This window comes from Pinus tabuliformis, chromosome 1_1 (genome assembly GCF_031772625.1).
Source record: "Pinus tabuliformis cultivar Carrire ecotype Pingquan chromosome 1_1, CPIR1, whole genome shotgun sequence".
Taxonomy (NCBI): Eukaryota; Viridiplantae; Streptophyta; class Pinopsida; order Pinales; family Pinaceae; genus Pinus; species Pinus tabuliformis.
The window spans coordinates 751,127,414-751,145,236 of record NC_142297.1 but is presented as its reverse complement, the minus strand read 5'-3'; the positions used below and the strand labels follow the sequence as shown (position 1 = coordinate 751,145,236).

At 32.3% G+C, this 17,823-nt stretch overlaps 1 pseudogene; it reads left to right on the top strand.

Annotated features, from left to right (window-relative positions):
* Positions 1 to 2,023: 2,023 nt before the first annotated feature.
* The window catches only part of LOC149216181 (arogenate dehydratase 3 pseudogene), a 33,141-nt pseudogene continuing 17,341 nt past the window's right edge, over positions 2,024 to 17,823 (top strand).

Genomic DNA, 17,823 nt, shown 5'->3' with positions numbered 1-17,823 from the left:
CTATCTTCAAATCGTCAATCTTGGCTTCCACGCCCTTTATCTTAGATTCCACTCCATTTATCTTAGCTTCTGTTAGCTTTTGTGAGAGTGAAATTTGTTGCACTTGGTCTTGTAATTTTGATATATCATGTAGCATTTCTTCCTCTTCTTCATGAGTCATGCTAGAGCTTTCATATTGCTTACTAGGTGTTTGCATTTTCTTTCCTCGGGGCATCAGTTACCGATACTAATGCTCTACTATGCCCTTTGAATTCCTTCAAAATAATTTTTCAAACCAAGATTAAGCAAAAATTTAAAAAATCTACACACCTTTTTTCACTTTGTAGGAGCTCGATATTGCCTCTGATGTATCTCTGTAATTTCAGATCATCCAATTTTGAAATTGCGACCTATGGTAGCCCTCTATGTCCTCTTTCCAATGCCACCAGTCTGACCCAAATTGGATTCTCCAATGAAGAGTTATGCAAAATCTCCCTTAGTGACCTGATTATAGACTAATTCAGTAGAGCGAACTTGTATGACGTGCCATGTGTCCCTGTTTTGACCTTTGCCTCTAAAAAATATATACAAGAAACTACAGTTCGTCCTCTTTCTGTACCTTCATACAAAATTTCAATCTGATGCTCAGAGAGAAAGTTATGATGATTTTCCCCAGGTCACCTGTATGGAATGTAATTCAGGAGTCTACAAAAAGACCAACTTCCTCAGATCATATCTCCGCAAATATAGCGCAAAAAACTATGAAATTCAGACCCAAGCTTCAGTGCAATGTCTTCTCAAACGGGTTTTTTTTTTAGCTTCTGAAATGTCGCATAAAAAAAGATATAGTGAAAATTCCACGATGACCTGTTTGGAGCAGCGCAACCCTAGAATCCAAAGCTCTGATACCAAATGTTATGAAACCAACTCAAGAAAAGATAGAAAAGATAGATCAACACCTTATAATTCAGCCTCTTCAAGGGAGCAACCTCCTTTACATTAAATAAATGAACAATTCTTGGATGATTCAAATGACAAAACCTCCTTTCTATATATAGGAGTCTAAGGAGTCACAATATAACCCAGCCGACCTAAAAATAATAATATAAAGCCACAAAAATAACAATAGAGGGATTCTATGGGGCACAGTAATAACAATATGGGGACAATAGGGGCACAAAAATATTAATAAGGGGTACAACTACAATAGTAATGGGGTAATCACTAGTATTATAGGGACCCAACATATAATTTATGCATGTAATTCTTTAACACATCTATAAGCAAACTATTTTAGATCATCAGGTCATGGACGTTAGGGTGTCGATGATCCTTCTAGTAGTACAACTAGTCATCAGTTGCATGATGATGATCAAATTCCAAAGCTAGAGGATGTGTCATATGTTTCTCCTGACATAACCAACTGGCCACCTTCTCCTACATACTATCCACTTTCTACTATAGACCCACCACCTCTTAGTCCTCCACTTCAATTGAGTTCGACATTCGTACTTGATCAGGCAGTATTTGACCATCCATCATCTTCTACTACAGACGAGGTTGAAGGCACTACTCGTCTGTTGTATCAAACATTTGATTGCACTTATTTGACTTCATGATGTAGATATTTGACTTATTTATACATACATACACACACACACACACACACACACACACACACATATATATATACACACACACACACACACAGGTGAAGTTGGGTTACACTTTTGTGAGAAATGCCCATGAAAAATTCACAATCTCAATTTTTTGGCCTAACCAAAATTAACTTCGGTCGAATTTTCTATATTTATTCAGCCAATTTATTATTACACTAACATTCAGATGAGCAATTGGCTGTTTAGATTAACACTGACTGTTAAATAGATTTTTTTTTGGAGTTGAAAAATCAGCAAAAAACTAGTTCAGTCGAACTATTGATTTTGAGTGAACAAATAATTCAATCAAACTATATATTTGACCAAACCATATATTTGTCCGAACTAGTTTTTTAGTCAAAAAAACGTCTTTATATATGAGGGCCATGACGCTGTTGTCAAATTTTCTGTGCTGTCAGTATGTTATTTTTATTGTGTTGAGCGCTGCTATTTCGGCTCGCCCATCAGTTCGTTGGAGGAAACAATCGTGTATGTGCATGGATTATTCTTTTTCCCACATTTTTATCATTTTTTGCGGTTTTACTATTTTTTTTTTGGTTTTTTTGCAGGGTTCGTTGGTGCCAAAGGAAGTTTACAGGATTTTTGTGCAAGGTTGGTCGGTTAGCGCCAGGGTATGGTTTCACCTCGTCATTGTTGGAGGAATTCTATCAGCTTCCTCAACCTCCTCATCCTAACTAGGTATGTCCTCCGTTTCCTGTCAGCTTCCTCAGCTTCCTATTGTGCAACATATTTCAAACTCCAATTTGGAAACCAATCTCTTTGGTGAACATTATATGTAAAGTAATTGTCATAATATTATGTTTGCAGTTTATTATTTATAAACTTAATAACCATTCTAGTAATTTTTTTTATGTGGAATAATTAAACAATTTAATTAAATTTTATGAGTACACCTTTGCTATTTATTATTATTATTTTGAATCGGATTGATCCTCATATTAACCAGTAATAAATTTTAAATTCTTAACCATTTTACTTATCAGGTATGTTTCTCAACATTCTAGGAAAAGTTATTTGACAATGAGCTTGTTTTGGATTGTTGTTCTCAATTTATAAGAGACAAATAATACTTTCTTCAATATATTAACTGTGCTATTTATTTTCTACTCGTCATGTCTATGACTCTATCATTGAAATATTAAAAGTTTACAAAAGTATCATCCCTCCTAGGAGGGTGTAGGGGTCCACATCAACAGTTAGTTTTCTAGTTCTTTGTGCATTAAATAAGGATCCCAATCTATTCCCACCAACTGTAACACAACCTATTCCATTCTTTATTCTATTCCCATACTACGCACAAATGTGACCATATAAAGCTCATACGCTAGAAATTAAGCCTCCATTGGTATAACATTATGAAACCATAGCATACACGTTGTCTAGTAGGAAACAAGAGAAAAGGTGAGATACACTCTCTGCTTGGCGTGGATTTGCTGCTTCATAATTTTTCCTGTTAAAATTATAGTCAAGATAAAGATGACCTTCAAGGACTTACTGCTTCAAAAATTTTCTTGTTAAATAACAATCAAGATAAAGATGGCTTTCAACATAATGTCAATGTTAGTGGTCACCTCCCATGTAATGTCAGAGTTTTGGTTTCCCCCCATGGTTTGACATGCAATATTGGATACCTCCAAAAACCACTTGATAGCGAACAATATAGTGTACAACAAGTACTATACAATGCCATGCATTCTGGATACATTTTTTATTACCCCACCGTGGCAGCTGTAGCCTGACATGCAACCATGTATACATTTGTTCAAACCCTGCCTTGCATGCCACATTAATGGGAAAGTGTCACAAGAAATAAACTACGCAAGGATTAGCTTCTACCATGGAAGAAGAATTGCACATCATCTACTATGATGGGGAATCTGTAGATATCATCGAGAAGTAGTTGTATTTCTATCCCTCGATAATACACTCAAATGTGGTCACCCCCAACAACTACACTATACATGATTTGAGCTGAACCCTGAGGCATGATCTGATTTCTTTTTTGGGCATGGATGGAGTAGTTGGAACAATGGATGAATCGATTTACTGAGGTGATGGAAGAAAATATATCTTGACAACAAGAGAAACCATATTGAACTAGATCAATAGGAGAGAAAAGATATGGTTAAGATGAATACATTTTTAATGTGATTAGATGGACCAATTTTATTTCCCTCAATGACTTGATTTTCCATTGATATTTATTTCCACTCCAAATGAATTGATTTTTCCAGTTGAAATTTTTTCTCTTAGTATTGATTTATTCTATCAGTATTATGCTCTTAGAATCAACTATGCATTTTCCAATATGATCAGTAATGGATTTTTGTGATCCAATAAGCATATTTTCTATATCTAGCCTAATGTTTTGAGATCATTTAACAATATTTACTTCATAACTTGAATACATTCTATTAGTTTTATCTTCTCAAAATCAACTGTGTATTTTCTAGTATTTGTACCACATTGGTAAGATCAGTAATGAATTTCTGTGATCAAATAAGAACATTTTGCATGTATCATATTTTTTGATATCATATAGCCAAATTTTCTAATTCATAACCTAAATTTCGGATGAGCAACTAGTGAGATCAATAATGGATTTCTGTAAGAATAACTCTTTTTCTTCAGATCATATAACCAGATTTTCTGATTCATAACTTGAATTTGGGATGAGCTAATGTGTATTAACCAAAGGTCACATGACAATGAGAGCGTTCTTGTCAACACATGTGCACACTTCTATACATGCGTGCTCCGACTCTGCCTCTAAGAGCCAATCAATTTCTATTCCATTTCTATGCAATATTATTCTAGTTGGCATTGTCTATATGTAGTTTTTGGCTAGAATCATGAAAAACAATTTTTGGTCCAATTATAAAAAAAATGTTATTTAAAATGAAATATTTTGATGTGGTTTTGACTCCTTGACTCCTCTACATGGTTTTGAATCTTGACTCCTTTCCTAGTATGGATTCAGTATCACTCAACACTTGGATGGATTTGAATTGTGAGAGTTCACAAGTTGTGATTTCAACAAAGCATGCTTTTCTAGATCCCTTGATTCCAACAAATCCATGAAATTAGGCTAAATAATTGTAGTATTCCATTATTCAATCACAATAGGTATTTATTTATTGTCATTCTCTCATAAACTAAGGCATTTGCAATAAATAAATATATTAAATTTATTTTATTGAACTTTTTTTTTACAAGGATCAGAAAACCCATTAAACATGGTTGAAAAATGGACATTACGCATAAAATTTTCTTGTTATCCCAATCCTGGGCAAGCAGTGATTACTTATGTGATATGCAATATTGTGATGAACAAAGTCCTCTAAAGGAAAAGGAATGTACCTGGAAGAACAATAAACAATGAGGCATGTTATATTGCATTGATATAAGGCTAGGAACATCTAGGGAGTATGGATCTAATGGAATTGTAGTCTTCACCAATGCCAGACTCATGTGAAACTAGATGAAAGGTGTGTACCAAGTTAAAAAGGAGAGGATAAGACAACTGCATGGAGAAGCAAAAAATATTGTTAGTCAATTTCAATCATTTAGCATAAGACATTATGCAAATGTTAATAGGATGTCTAGTCATCTATTGTATGGGGCAATGCCAATTCAGGATTTGTGTGTGAAAGATGAATTAGTGTTAAGAATTTCTCCATCAAAATTTATTGATGGAGATTGTAAGATATCTTTGATATGTGTGTGGTTTTTAGTTATAAATGTGTTGCTTTTAATGACCATGTATTTTTTTAAATTCTATACCAAGTGTGCCCCCACTATGTAAGCACAACTTGGTGAACTTGACATGTTTTAGAAAATTTTGTATTTAATTTTCAAAATGTCCATGCTTCAACATTTGTGTTTTTAGTCTTGAGTATATTTTAAATGAAGAGCTTCAGATTGCTACATTAACTTTTTGAATTCTTTCAATGTTTTTAAATAGCGATTTTAAGATCTTAAAATGCATGATATAATTTCAAGGGTTACATCAATTAAATGCATGAGGTAACTTCAAGGGTTACATCAATTTTCTGAATTCTTAATCTTTTTAAATAGAAATTTCAAGATTTTTAAATGCATGAGGTAACTTCAAGGGTTACAATAATTTTCTGAATTCTTGATCTTTTTAAGTAGCAATTTTAAAAATACTTGTAAATGCATGATGCAACTTTTTAAATGTCATGTATCTATATATCTATAGATATCCATATCATGTATGAGTACTTTCCACACTATTCTTCGAGGTGAGCATCAATCGAGTCTCATGCATCTACTAGAGGGGGAGGTGATGGATCAAAGATAATATCAAATGAATCGGGGGAGGTCCATCATGATCATGGTATATATATGTTTATGTGCAAGTTTTTAAATAAAATTTGAACATAATTGTATGTATTTATACATATGGAATTGATTTTTTATCAGTTTAGCTTTGAATTAATTTATAATAAATTTCATTTTTTTGGGAGCATCTCAAACTAGGTTGAAAAGTGTATCTACTCAATCAATGGAGGGCTATTGTTCACACCATCATGGTATGGTATATATATGTGTGTGTGTGTGTGTGTGTGTGTGCGCATTTACTTAAATGATAAATGTGTATAATCATATGTATGTATACATATATATTGAATTGATTTTCTATTTTTTTAGAAGCTTTGCTCACTATGTTGTTGCATGAGGGTGGTGAACATTCTCCCGATGCTCAACCATCTCCGTGTCAGCAACATTCTCCTGATGATAAACCATCTCCGAGTGGTCATCAATATCAATCGAATCATCATGATCCTCATCATTTGCTAAATTATATATTTTTTTAATGTTAAAACAAATTTGTACATGTAAATGAATTGTATGTACATATGTGTGTACATGTCTATCTTGCATGTGTATGAATACATTTTTTCACATGTTTGTATATTTATGTAATTGTATATATTGATGCAGAGGGTGAAAATGTTGCTCCAACAACCACTTATCCATCTGATATTACTGATGAGCTTCCTTGGGAAACAAACCTCCAAAAATGTACATTAAAAAGGTGAAAAAGTCATTATTCAAAATTGAGGAATGATCTTGGGAGTTTGGAGCTCCCTGCAGAGAGTTGAGAAATCTTAGAAATAGTTGTGCACTCTCTAAGATCATTTCTTGATATTTACGAGAAGATTGGGCCAACACGGATTTATTTATAGATATGATGAGGCGTAGAAAGGAAGAAGTAATGGGTCCCGATAAATGGGCTGAGGTTAGTAAAAGGGTTACAAAATAAAATTAAAAATCTATGTTTAATTTCAAAGAAGAGCCGAAAAGAAATATGCTCCAGGTGCAATATTTCAAACACCCTAATATAGCCAGCCATTTGAATGATAGGTTCCTTACAACATATGGAAAGCTGCCATAGAATGGCGAGGTTCCAATTTATTTACAAAATTATTTTATGAAAAATTCTTTTTGGGTATGAAACCGATTATAATGACCTTCCATCTGAATATTATGGTAATGGGAGAGGTTAGTTATGTGATTGTAAGGGTGCATTACGTGATACTGAATTTCCTTGCCCTTGACCACCTTTGGTACACTGACCTCCTCATCTGGTAACTTTTGCGGTCAGATATGGGTGCCACTTTCCAAATTGGTCGAGAAGGAAGGGATGCCATTATAGACAACATCCAGAGTGAATTGACTGGAATTGATATCAGTATAAATCAACAAAGAAAACAGCTAATACATGTGCTAATTTTATATATAAAACATATGAGAAGATATATAATATGAATATTGAGGATCTTAAAGCATATGCAAAGGGTTTTCATAATGGTTGGAAAGACCTAATTGTTCATGAGGAAGAGGGTGTGGGATCGGTACGTGTTAATGGTTAGGGTGGATATTTTAATGTATGTGTTAATGTCGATTCACATACATTTTGTTAATTTTTTTAGATATAATCTTACAAAAATGTATCATGGGTTCACCATTTGCAGTTAATTCACTTTTTGAAAGAAAATTTTGATAATATCACAGTCTCAGGTTCAAGTTCCAATCAATATTTTGAGAGATGTTAATTTTTTTTAAGAGTTCATGTTGATACAATTATTATTCTACTTTCATTATATCGGTATTGTGAGGAAATATTTTTAGTTGAAATAATTATGTATATATAATTAAATGTTAACAAATTCTGATTCTGTTTGATGTTTTCGACAAAGCACCTTCCTCTTCCTTCCTACTAGGAGATGTGTCAAATAATCAATTGTAACAAGTATTAAATATTTCACTTATGTTTTGTTATAAATTGAAGTGCAAGTTTCATTAAAAAATGAGATAGATTTATCTTACAGTTTTAAAATTTTTCAATTTTAGGTTCGTGGAGATGATTTCCTCTATCTAGGGACTTTAGCGATGGAATCGACAATTGGGATAAGATCATCTAAACAATTTGAAAAAGTCGTGTAACAATTTTTTTAATATTGCGAGTTTATGCATTTTCATGTGAAATTTTATTTTTTATATATATACATGTATTATACAAAGCATCCAGGTGCAAGAAATGTAGGGGGAACACCATGAGGTGTTGCATAGAATTTGAAACTTTAGTCGGTTATAGGGATCGAGTCATCTTAACAATTTGAAAAGTTGATACTTTATTTTTTAATATTGATATAGTTTATGCATTTTCATGTGCAATTTTATATATATATATATATATATATATATATATATATATATATATATATATATATATCTGTATTGTACAGTTTATCCATGAGGGCACACTGCATGTAGAACACCACAAGGGCACAATGGGCGGGGGTGGGGCAGGGAGGGACAACATGAGGTATTGCATGGAATTTGAAACTTTTTATAAATTTGTTTTGATGATTACATTCTCATTTAATTTTAAAACATTAAAATTTAATTTTAAAGTACAAAATCTTATGTATATATGCAATTACACATGTTGTGCAGGGCACCCATGATTCAGATGAGAGCACGAGGAGGTTGATAGATCATATATTTTAGTAAGATTCTCTAAATTGATGCAAATTTTTATTTGATAATCCTTTATGCTATATTTACTTTTATAATGATATAAATTTTGGACATATTTTAAATGTACAACTCTTTATTATGATTTAATACAAGCTAATTTTAGAGTTTATGTACATTTTGCATGATACATGGTTTGATGCTTAAAACTTGGTTTTACATATTTAAGTTCATGAATATGTAGCAAAATGAAAGTAAATTTGCATAAATAGTTGCTACATTTTGCATAATCATTATTATAATGTTAGTAGATGATTCTTAGGTTTTGTTTAAAGCTATTTTTTCACTTGTTATTTAAAATGAATCTATTAAAATTGTAAATTACAAAACATTCTATATTTTGCATTTGAATGAATCTTATAATTAGGTGTAGATGTCTAAAATAATCATAAAAATTGCATTATAAAATATGTTATTTACATTTACATTCATGTATAGAAAGGCTACTATGGATGTCGGTTGATAGTTAACTTTTAATATAAAGTTGTTCATGCACAAACATACTATAATATTTCATTATAAAACATGGTACAATTTGCATGATGCATGATTTGATGCTTAAGGGTTTTACATATTTAAGATCATGAATATGTAGAATGAAAATAAATTTTCATTTAGTTGGTACATTTTTCATGATCATTCTTATAATGTTAGTAGATGATTCTTAGGTTTTGTTTAAAGTTATTTTGTCAATTTAGTTAAAATGAATATAGTAAAATTGAAAATTACAAAACATGGTACATTTTGCGTTTGAATGAATCTTATAATTTGGTGTAGATGTCTAAAACAATCATAAATTAAATTTCCATTATAAAATATGGTATGTACATTTTGCATTCATGTATAGAAAGGCTATTATGGATGTCAGTTGATAGTTAACTTTTAATATAAAGTTGTTTGAATGCAAAAATAGACTTGATAACATTGCATTATAAAACATAGCCCACAATTTGCATGATGCATGGTTTGATGCTTTTAAAGGTTTTACATATTTAAGTTCATGAATACATAGCAATGAAAGTAAATTTGCATTTAGTTGGTGTATTTTGCATTCAATCATTCTTATAATGTTAGTAGATGATTCTTAGGTTTTGTTTAAAGTTTTTTTGTCAAGTTATTTAAAATGAATCTATTAAAATTGCAAATTAAAAAGCATGGTACACACTAATACAAAATGGCTAATTAGTTACTAAAAAAATGACTAAAATTTGCATATAAACGACCATTTTTCTATCAGTGACCAGTAATAGCTAATTGACAGTATCTTATAAAGTGACCAACTTTTAGTCATTTTTAGCTTAGCCATTAAAAGTCAATTTTATCGTCTAGTAGTATATTTAGTCATATATTTAGTCATTAATTTAGTCATTGATTTAGTCATTAATTGTCACAATTAATGACCAAATATACAACAAAATATACTACTATATGATCACTGTAGAAAACTGATTAATGACCAAAGAAATATGACCAAAATGTTGGTCATGTTATAAGATACTGTAAATTAGCTACTAATAGTCATATATATGCAAAATTTAGTCATCGCTTAAAACCAATTAATGACCAAAGAAATATGACTAAATTTCAGTCGTGTTATAAGATACTGTAAATTAGCTACTAGTAGTCGTATATATGCAAAATGTAGTCGTAATTTGTAATCACAAATTTATCAATTGCAGTAGTCATTTATCTTTTCTTGGTAGTTTCATATTCATTATATAAACAACTAATTTAGTAGTTTATATTCATTTCATTTACTTTCATTAATAATCATTATAAATGACTAATTTAGTGATATATTCATTTTACTTGTGTTCATCATTAATTAGTATAAACTATTAATTTAGTAGTTTTAGATTAATTTTGTGTTCATTATTAATCAACGTAAATTAATTAGTATGACTTTGTGACTAAATTAAAAAAAAAAATTATACAATGTGCATGTTCATCTAATATGAAAATGCAAAGTTACATATGTTAATTACAATACTAAACAATATCAACTGCAACTATAAATAATTTCAACCACAAAAAATATATTATATGAAATGTCAAGTATTACAATATGAGTTTCCAACTTAATATTGGTTGGACTACAATTTACACATGAAATATTGTTTCATCACTTTAAAACATTATCATTGTGTTGCCAAGGCAATATTGCACGTGAATTCACCAACTATGAAGACTTGACCATTAGTCTCTATGTGCGCACCTTATGTGGGATATTGTCTCTAAGGGTATCACTAGACCGATTCTCTTCTCTCTCTCTTTTTTCATTTGTCGCTCCAGTGTTACTGTTCTCCTCTTTCTTCAATTCTTGCTTCTTAACATCAATACTAAGTTCCTTTTCTGAAAGCAGAAAAATATACAATACAGAGTATAAGACATGAAAGACAATGAACACTGGAATATAAACTAAACTAGACTATAAAAGAGGTATACGACATATACCTCAACATCAACAATGTCACAACCATTTTCTCCCATCAAAGCAAGAAACTCGAACAAGTTTTCTTCACTTGGGCGATAATGGCCACTATGTGGCTAGATGACCTATATAAACAAAGAAAATAAAACATCACCATAGAAAATAACACCTAAGTAACTTAGTATTCAACCTTCAGGGAAAGCTTAGGCACATTCATGTCAACTGTGTTACATGCTAAAAATATCAAGTTGTGGATAACTTGTGAAAACTAATAATCTGAGGTGTGATGTCTAATCCTTGTTTTATTCGCAACAACATTTCATTATCTAACACATGAACTTGGTCAAGTATATAAACAACATGTGCTCAAATAACAACATGAAATTAAACTTTTCTAATAGCCATGAAAACATGTTAACACAAAATAGCTAAAAAGATTTCAATCAATGAAGTGTAATACTAATTTCATCTTCAAACTTTAGTTGTTGTTTGAATGGACATGATACCAAGTATTTTCAATTTCATATTTAAAAGACAAAACAAAATAAAAAGAAACATTCAAAATACAATCAAACAATAAAGAGAGGATATCATGCAATGGACATTACAATTATAAAAAAAATTGTTTACCTGTCCATCGATGTCTTGTTTGGAATTTATAAAACATTTGCTTGCCCAAAATAACCATGAGGTGAAAGAATCACAACATTAAAAACCATAGGAATCCCTACTAGAAACTCGAACAAGTTTTCTTTAGTTGGGAGATAGTGGCCACCATCTGGCTAGATGACTTGTATAAAGAAAGTAAATAAAACGTCACTATAGAAAAGAACACCTTAGGAACTTAGTATTCAACCTTCAGGAAAAAACTTAGGCATAATCATGCAAACTAAGTTACATGTTTTAAGAGCCAAGTGGTGAATTAGCATACCATATTTCCAACCCTCCATTTTTTATTGCACCAAACCTACTAACATCTAATACAAAAAAAAAAATCATTATAGTGGATCAAGAAAGTTTCTACAAGAAACTTCTTAAGAATCACCTTCTCCACTCTCCACTCAAGAGGAAAATTCAATGCCCGGTAAAGATGAAGATCCCCTTTCTGGCTAATCTCAAGAATCATGTATATCTGCATATACAAAACAACAGTGTAAGAGGAAAGTGTGCAGAAAAAATATCTATAAAATTGAAATAGATGACAACGATGACATAATGAGAAAAAGGAATGAAAATTGAGAAACCTAATTTATTTTCATAAGGAAAAAGTCAAGTAGAAATCATAAACAAATCTCAATATTTACACAAGAAAAATGTCACCCTTATTACCATTTTGTTCATACCAGTGCTCCTAAACATCATCAAAAGTGTTGTTATTTTAAAGTGTACCCTCAAGAGGATGATAAAGGGAGCAATGCACATGATTTCAAACTAACAAATTTAAAACAAGCAAAAAAATAATGTTGATCTTTCTAGGTTCCAGAAACATTCTTTAAATATTAACAACCTTCTTTACAAAGAAAAGATGCATTAACCAAAAGCCCAAGGAATGGATTTGTTCTTTCATAGCACCACAATTTTCTACTATAAAAGTTTACTAATTAATCCTAATGTCACTCAAAATTTTCACAAAACCATTTACTAAAGAAATTGTCTCATTTATATTTGACAAGATGAAGTTTGAAAAGTGAAAATTGATTTTGATTTGGAGTTGGTGAGACTCAGAGCTTGAACATAATTTTGTGCTTATTACGCACCCATGTTCTCATCATGGCTTATGAGGTTTGTTATGAAACCAGCTCAAGAAAAGATAGAAAATAAAGATCAATGCCTTAGAATTCAGCCTCTTCGAGGGGGCAACCTCCTTTACATTACATAAATGAACAATTCTTGGATGATACAAATGAAAAGACCTCCTTTCTATATATAGAAGTCTAAGGGGTCATAACATAATCAGAGCCGACATAACAATAATAATGTAAGGGCACAATAATAACAATAGTGAGCTTCTATGGGGCACATTAGTAACAATATGGGCACTACATGGGTACATCAATATAATAAGTGGGTTGTACTAATAACAATAAGGGGTTACACTAGTAGTATAGGGGCCTAACATGCCCCTCTCCTTCAAAAAGCGTTGTCCTCAACGCTTGAGTAGTTCTTTATGCTTCTGTATAAAATTCTTGTCCTCCCATGTGGAATCTTCAATGGGTAAGTTCTTCCACTTGATGAGATACTCTGAAATTGATCGATTTCGTAGCTGTCGGGTTCTCATTTCTGTGACTTCTCCAGGTTCCAATATGATTTTTCATTCCTCTTCAATTTCTGGCAATATTGTTTGAATTGGGATCTTTTGCAACTTTTGAATAAGTGGCCATACTTCTTTGTCCTTCTTCCATTCATCCCTTGCTTCATTTATCCAATTTGTTTGGATAATAGAAATAGCACAAAACAATGCTTCCACATCCTCATCCTTGAAGAGTCTTCCCATTCGATAAGGTCGCCATTTTTTAAGTGCATGTAGTATTGCCAACAGTTCCTTCTCATAAATAGCTTGCTTTAGATGTAGCAGTAAAAATACCCAATTGCCTACATCAAAACATTTTTCACTATTATGTTGATCTACCTGTTGTTTCATTTGATTTTGCATCGAAGTGGCGTTATCCTTTAAAAGTTGGAGAACTTGCTCTTGATGCTCGATGTGATCTTTCTCTTCTTGAACCTTTTTCTTCTTGATATGTCCTTCTATCTTTTGAGGAGTGGTAATTTCTTCTAGTCCTTTACAAGATATGGTCGGATTCATTTCTTGGTGCTCGATGTGATCTTTCACTTCCTGAACATTTTTCTTCTTGATGTGTCCTTCTATCTTGATAGTTTGAGGAGTGGTAATTTTGTCCATTGAATTACAATATATGGTTGGATTCATTTCTTCTTTCTCGATGTGATCTTTCACTTCTTGCACCTTTTTCTTCTTGATATGTCCTTCTATCTTGAGAGTTTGAGGAGTGGTAATTCTTGCCAATGCTTTACAAGATATGGTTTGATTCATTTCTTCTTTCTCTAGGGTGGTGTCCTGGCGTATATCCTCTTCTTTTGATGTTTCTTGATCCTTTTCTTCCTCCTCTTCATATTCTATGTAAAATAATTTCTTCTCAGCACACCTATGACCTTTAGTGCATTTGCTATCACAATTGTAACAAAGCCCTTTTTCCCTTTTTTCTTCCAATTGTTGTGGTGTAACCCTTGTAGGTTGTGCAAGGCTGGGAGAAAAAACACTTCCATATTTATAGTTGTGAGGGGTATGCTTCCTTGTTTCCATAATTTTGCTTTCCATTATGTCACAAAGCCCTTTTACTCTTTCCAATTGTTGTGGTGTTGCTCTAAAGAAGGTGTTGCTCTTTGTATCCTCATAATGTGCTATCATTTCCTCCGTGAAAATTGACCACGTAACAAGTTTTTTACGAGAACAAAGCCCTTCATACCATAAAAATTGATTTGGTTCTAAATATGAAGATGCAATACATACCTTTTGTAACAGTTGTACACCATGTAGATCAAAATATTGCTCCATCTGAAGTATCCAATTTACCGGATCCTTGCCATCAAACTTCCTCATCTTGCTTTTTCTTGATTTTAGGAGCTCGACCTTGAAACGACTGTAACTCTGTACTTTCAGATCTTTAAGTTTTGAAATTGTGAACTATAGTAGCCCTCTGTGTCCTCTTTCCAATGCCACCAGTTTGATCCAAATTGGATTCTCTAAGAAAGAGTTATGCACAATCTCCCAAGATTAGCTGATGATAGACCTTTCCAGAAGAGCGAAATTGTATGAAGTGCCACGTGTCACTGTTTCAACCTTTGGATCTGAAAAATGCATACAAGAAACTAAATTCTGTCGTCTTTTTGTACCTTCTTATGAAATTTCAATCCAATCCCCAGAGAGAAAGTTATGACGATTTTCCCCAGGTCACCTGTTTTGAATGTAATTCAGGAGTCTGCAAAAAGACCCACTTCCTCAAATCATATCCCACAAATGTCACGTGAAAAGCTATGAAATTCGGACCCAAGATTCAACACGATTTCTTCTCAAATGGGTTTTTTTTGTGACTTCTGAAACGTCACAAAAAAAAAGTTATAGTGAAAATGCCACGATGACCTGTTTGGAGCAGCAAAACCCTAGAATCCAAAGCTATGATACCAAATGTTATTAAACCAACTCAAGAAAAGATAGAAAAGAAAGATTAACGCCTTAGAATTCAGCCTCTTTGAGGGGGCAACCCCCTTTACATTACATAAATGAACAATTCTTGGATGATACAAATGAAAAACCTCCTTTCTATATATAGGAGTCTAAGGGGTCATAACATAATCAGAGCCGACATAACAATAATAATGTAAGGGCACAATAATAACAATAGTGGGCTTCTATGGGGCACATTAGTAACAATATGGGCACTACATGGGTACATCAATATAATAAGTGGGTTGTACTAATAACAATAAGGGGTTACACTAGTAGTATAGGGGCCTAACAAGGTTCATGCTAAACACTTTGATAACTTTATATTGCAATCACCATGACCTGGGACATTGCCATGATTATAATGGGGAGGGTGAATGGTAAAACCCCATTAGCTGACATATACGTACCTTGAGGAGAGTACATGTCCTACCCATTTAGGTATTGGCTCATTGAGCATGTAAATATCAATAACATAGAAGAGTGAATGCAGGAAATGGTTGTAAGAAATGCATGTATCAATAAGAATCTTATACTTAAAGTGAGATAATAATTGTATAGAAGTTACCTAGATTTCAAGAAGTCAACTTTTAGTTCTAATTAAACAAGAACCCCAATGAAACATCCTTCACTTCGAAACATATGTTTACGAAATCACATTAATAAGATATATATTTACTCACCTACCTATCATAGTGAAAAACATAAGGATAAGAAAGATGAAACTCTTCATCTAAACTAATGCCTAAATGTTGCCAGGTGGTTCTTGATTAATGTTTTTTTCCACACCAATGTCTCCTGACATTGTGATATAATTCTTTGTCTCAAGGAATAGGTACAGAAAATCTCCCTATACATCAACACCATGTGAATCAGTTTTATGTTGAACAAGCTAACTACCATCTTAAGTAATTTGATTGAAAAAATTCAATCCTGAGCTAACTATCTAGAAACCATATAACAACTTGTAGTTTTAGTATTCTACCACAACTAGCCAAACAGACAAATAGAAAATCATCGAAACATGGTACGCTATTATGACCCAATCCACTAACTTCAAGAAATATAAATAATATATAATTGAAACATTTTCACAAAGCATCAAAGTTTGATCCTACATACCGTATTGAGTTGTGCTTCCATTTATTGAAGGTCTTATGTGAAAATGTAAAACCCAAAAAGTAAGATGACATTTATAATAGCATCAGAGATACAATTTTCATATCCTTTATAAATTTGGAAAAATGAATGCATGTGAACAACAGGACAAACAAACAACTTAAATGGGAAAGCATAGAAACATGGTCCACCACTGTCCCAATCCATCAAACTCCAAGAAATAGAAAGAATAAATAATTGATTCATTTTCACAAAGCCTCAAAGTTTGATCCTACATATTTTATTGATGTGTGCTTCCATTTATTGAAGGTCTTATGTGAAAATGGAAAACTCATAAGATAAGATGGAAGTTTTAATAGAACCCGAGATACAATTCCATATCCCTTTTATTATACTTTATAAATTTGAAAAAATGAATGGATGGAAAATAAAGGGGTAAGGAAGATGCGAGGTAAACTAGTAACTAGAGCAATTTTGGATGGTCAACCCAAGGAGAAAATCAAGGGAGGAAAGTAAAATGATGTCGACTTTCAAATGATAAGTGGGAAAAAGGGGCAAATCTTTTTTTTTAATAAATTAATACATTGCATACAAAATCCTACAACTTATGAACAACTTGGGCTATTTTGCATGGTGTTTCAGGGATGGGGGTGAGGGGAAGGGTTTCAAGGATGGCTAGGAGTTAACCCCAAATTTCAATTGGACAACCAAAAATATTTTTAAAAGATAAAATTTTAAAGAAATATAAAATTTAAAAACAAAGATTCTAGAACATAGTGCTATAATATAAGTCAATAAAAGTAACTGCCATAGATAATAGATCTAATGTAACTCAAAAAAAGTAACAAGTCTTAGATAATAGATCTTAAATATCTTGTCTACATGGATGTTATAACTCTCCCAAAAGAAAGAGTTGATATAGGATACACAAACCTACCAAACATGGGAGTCAAAACTGTGAAGGCAATTAGTCCTCATTACAAAAACATACTACATAGTATTCACGCATGCAATGCATAGATAACCTTTGTCTCGGTTTGAATGTAGAACCACTTGGTGAATATTTTTATTTGAGAATTGGAACCAAATGGGAATTATTTTTGATAGTGGGTATTCAAATGTCCTCAAAACCATCCCAACAGATCTCCCAAAACTCCCTGTTTTTGGTAAGAACCATCTAGAGGATCTGGGATAAGTCCCCAAAACCATCATAAGACGTCTCCCAAACATCCCATTTTATGGAAAGAAACATTTAGACAATGTGGGAGAGGATCACACATCCTCAGAGATGTCTCATTCAAAAT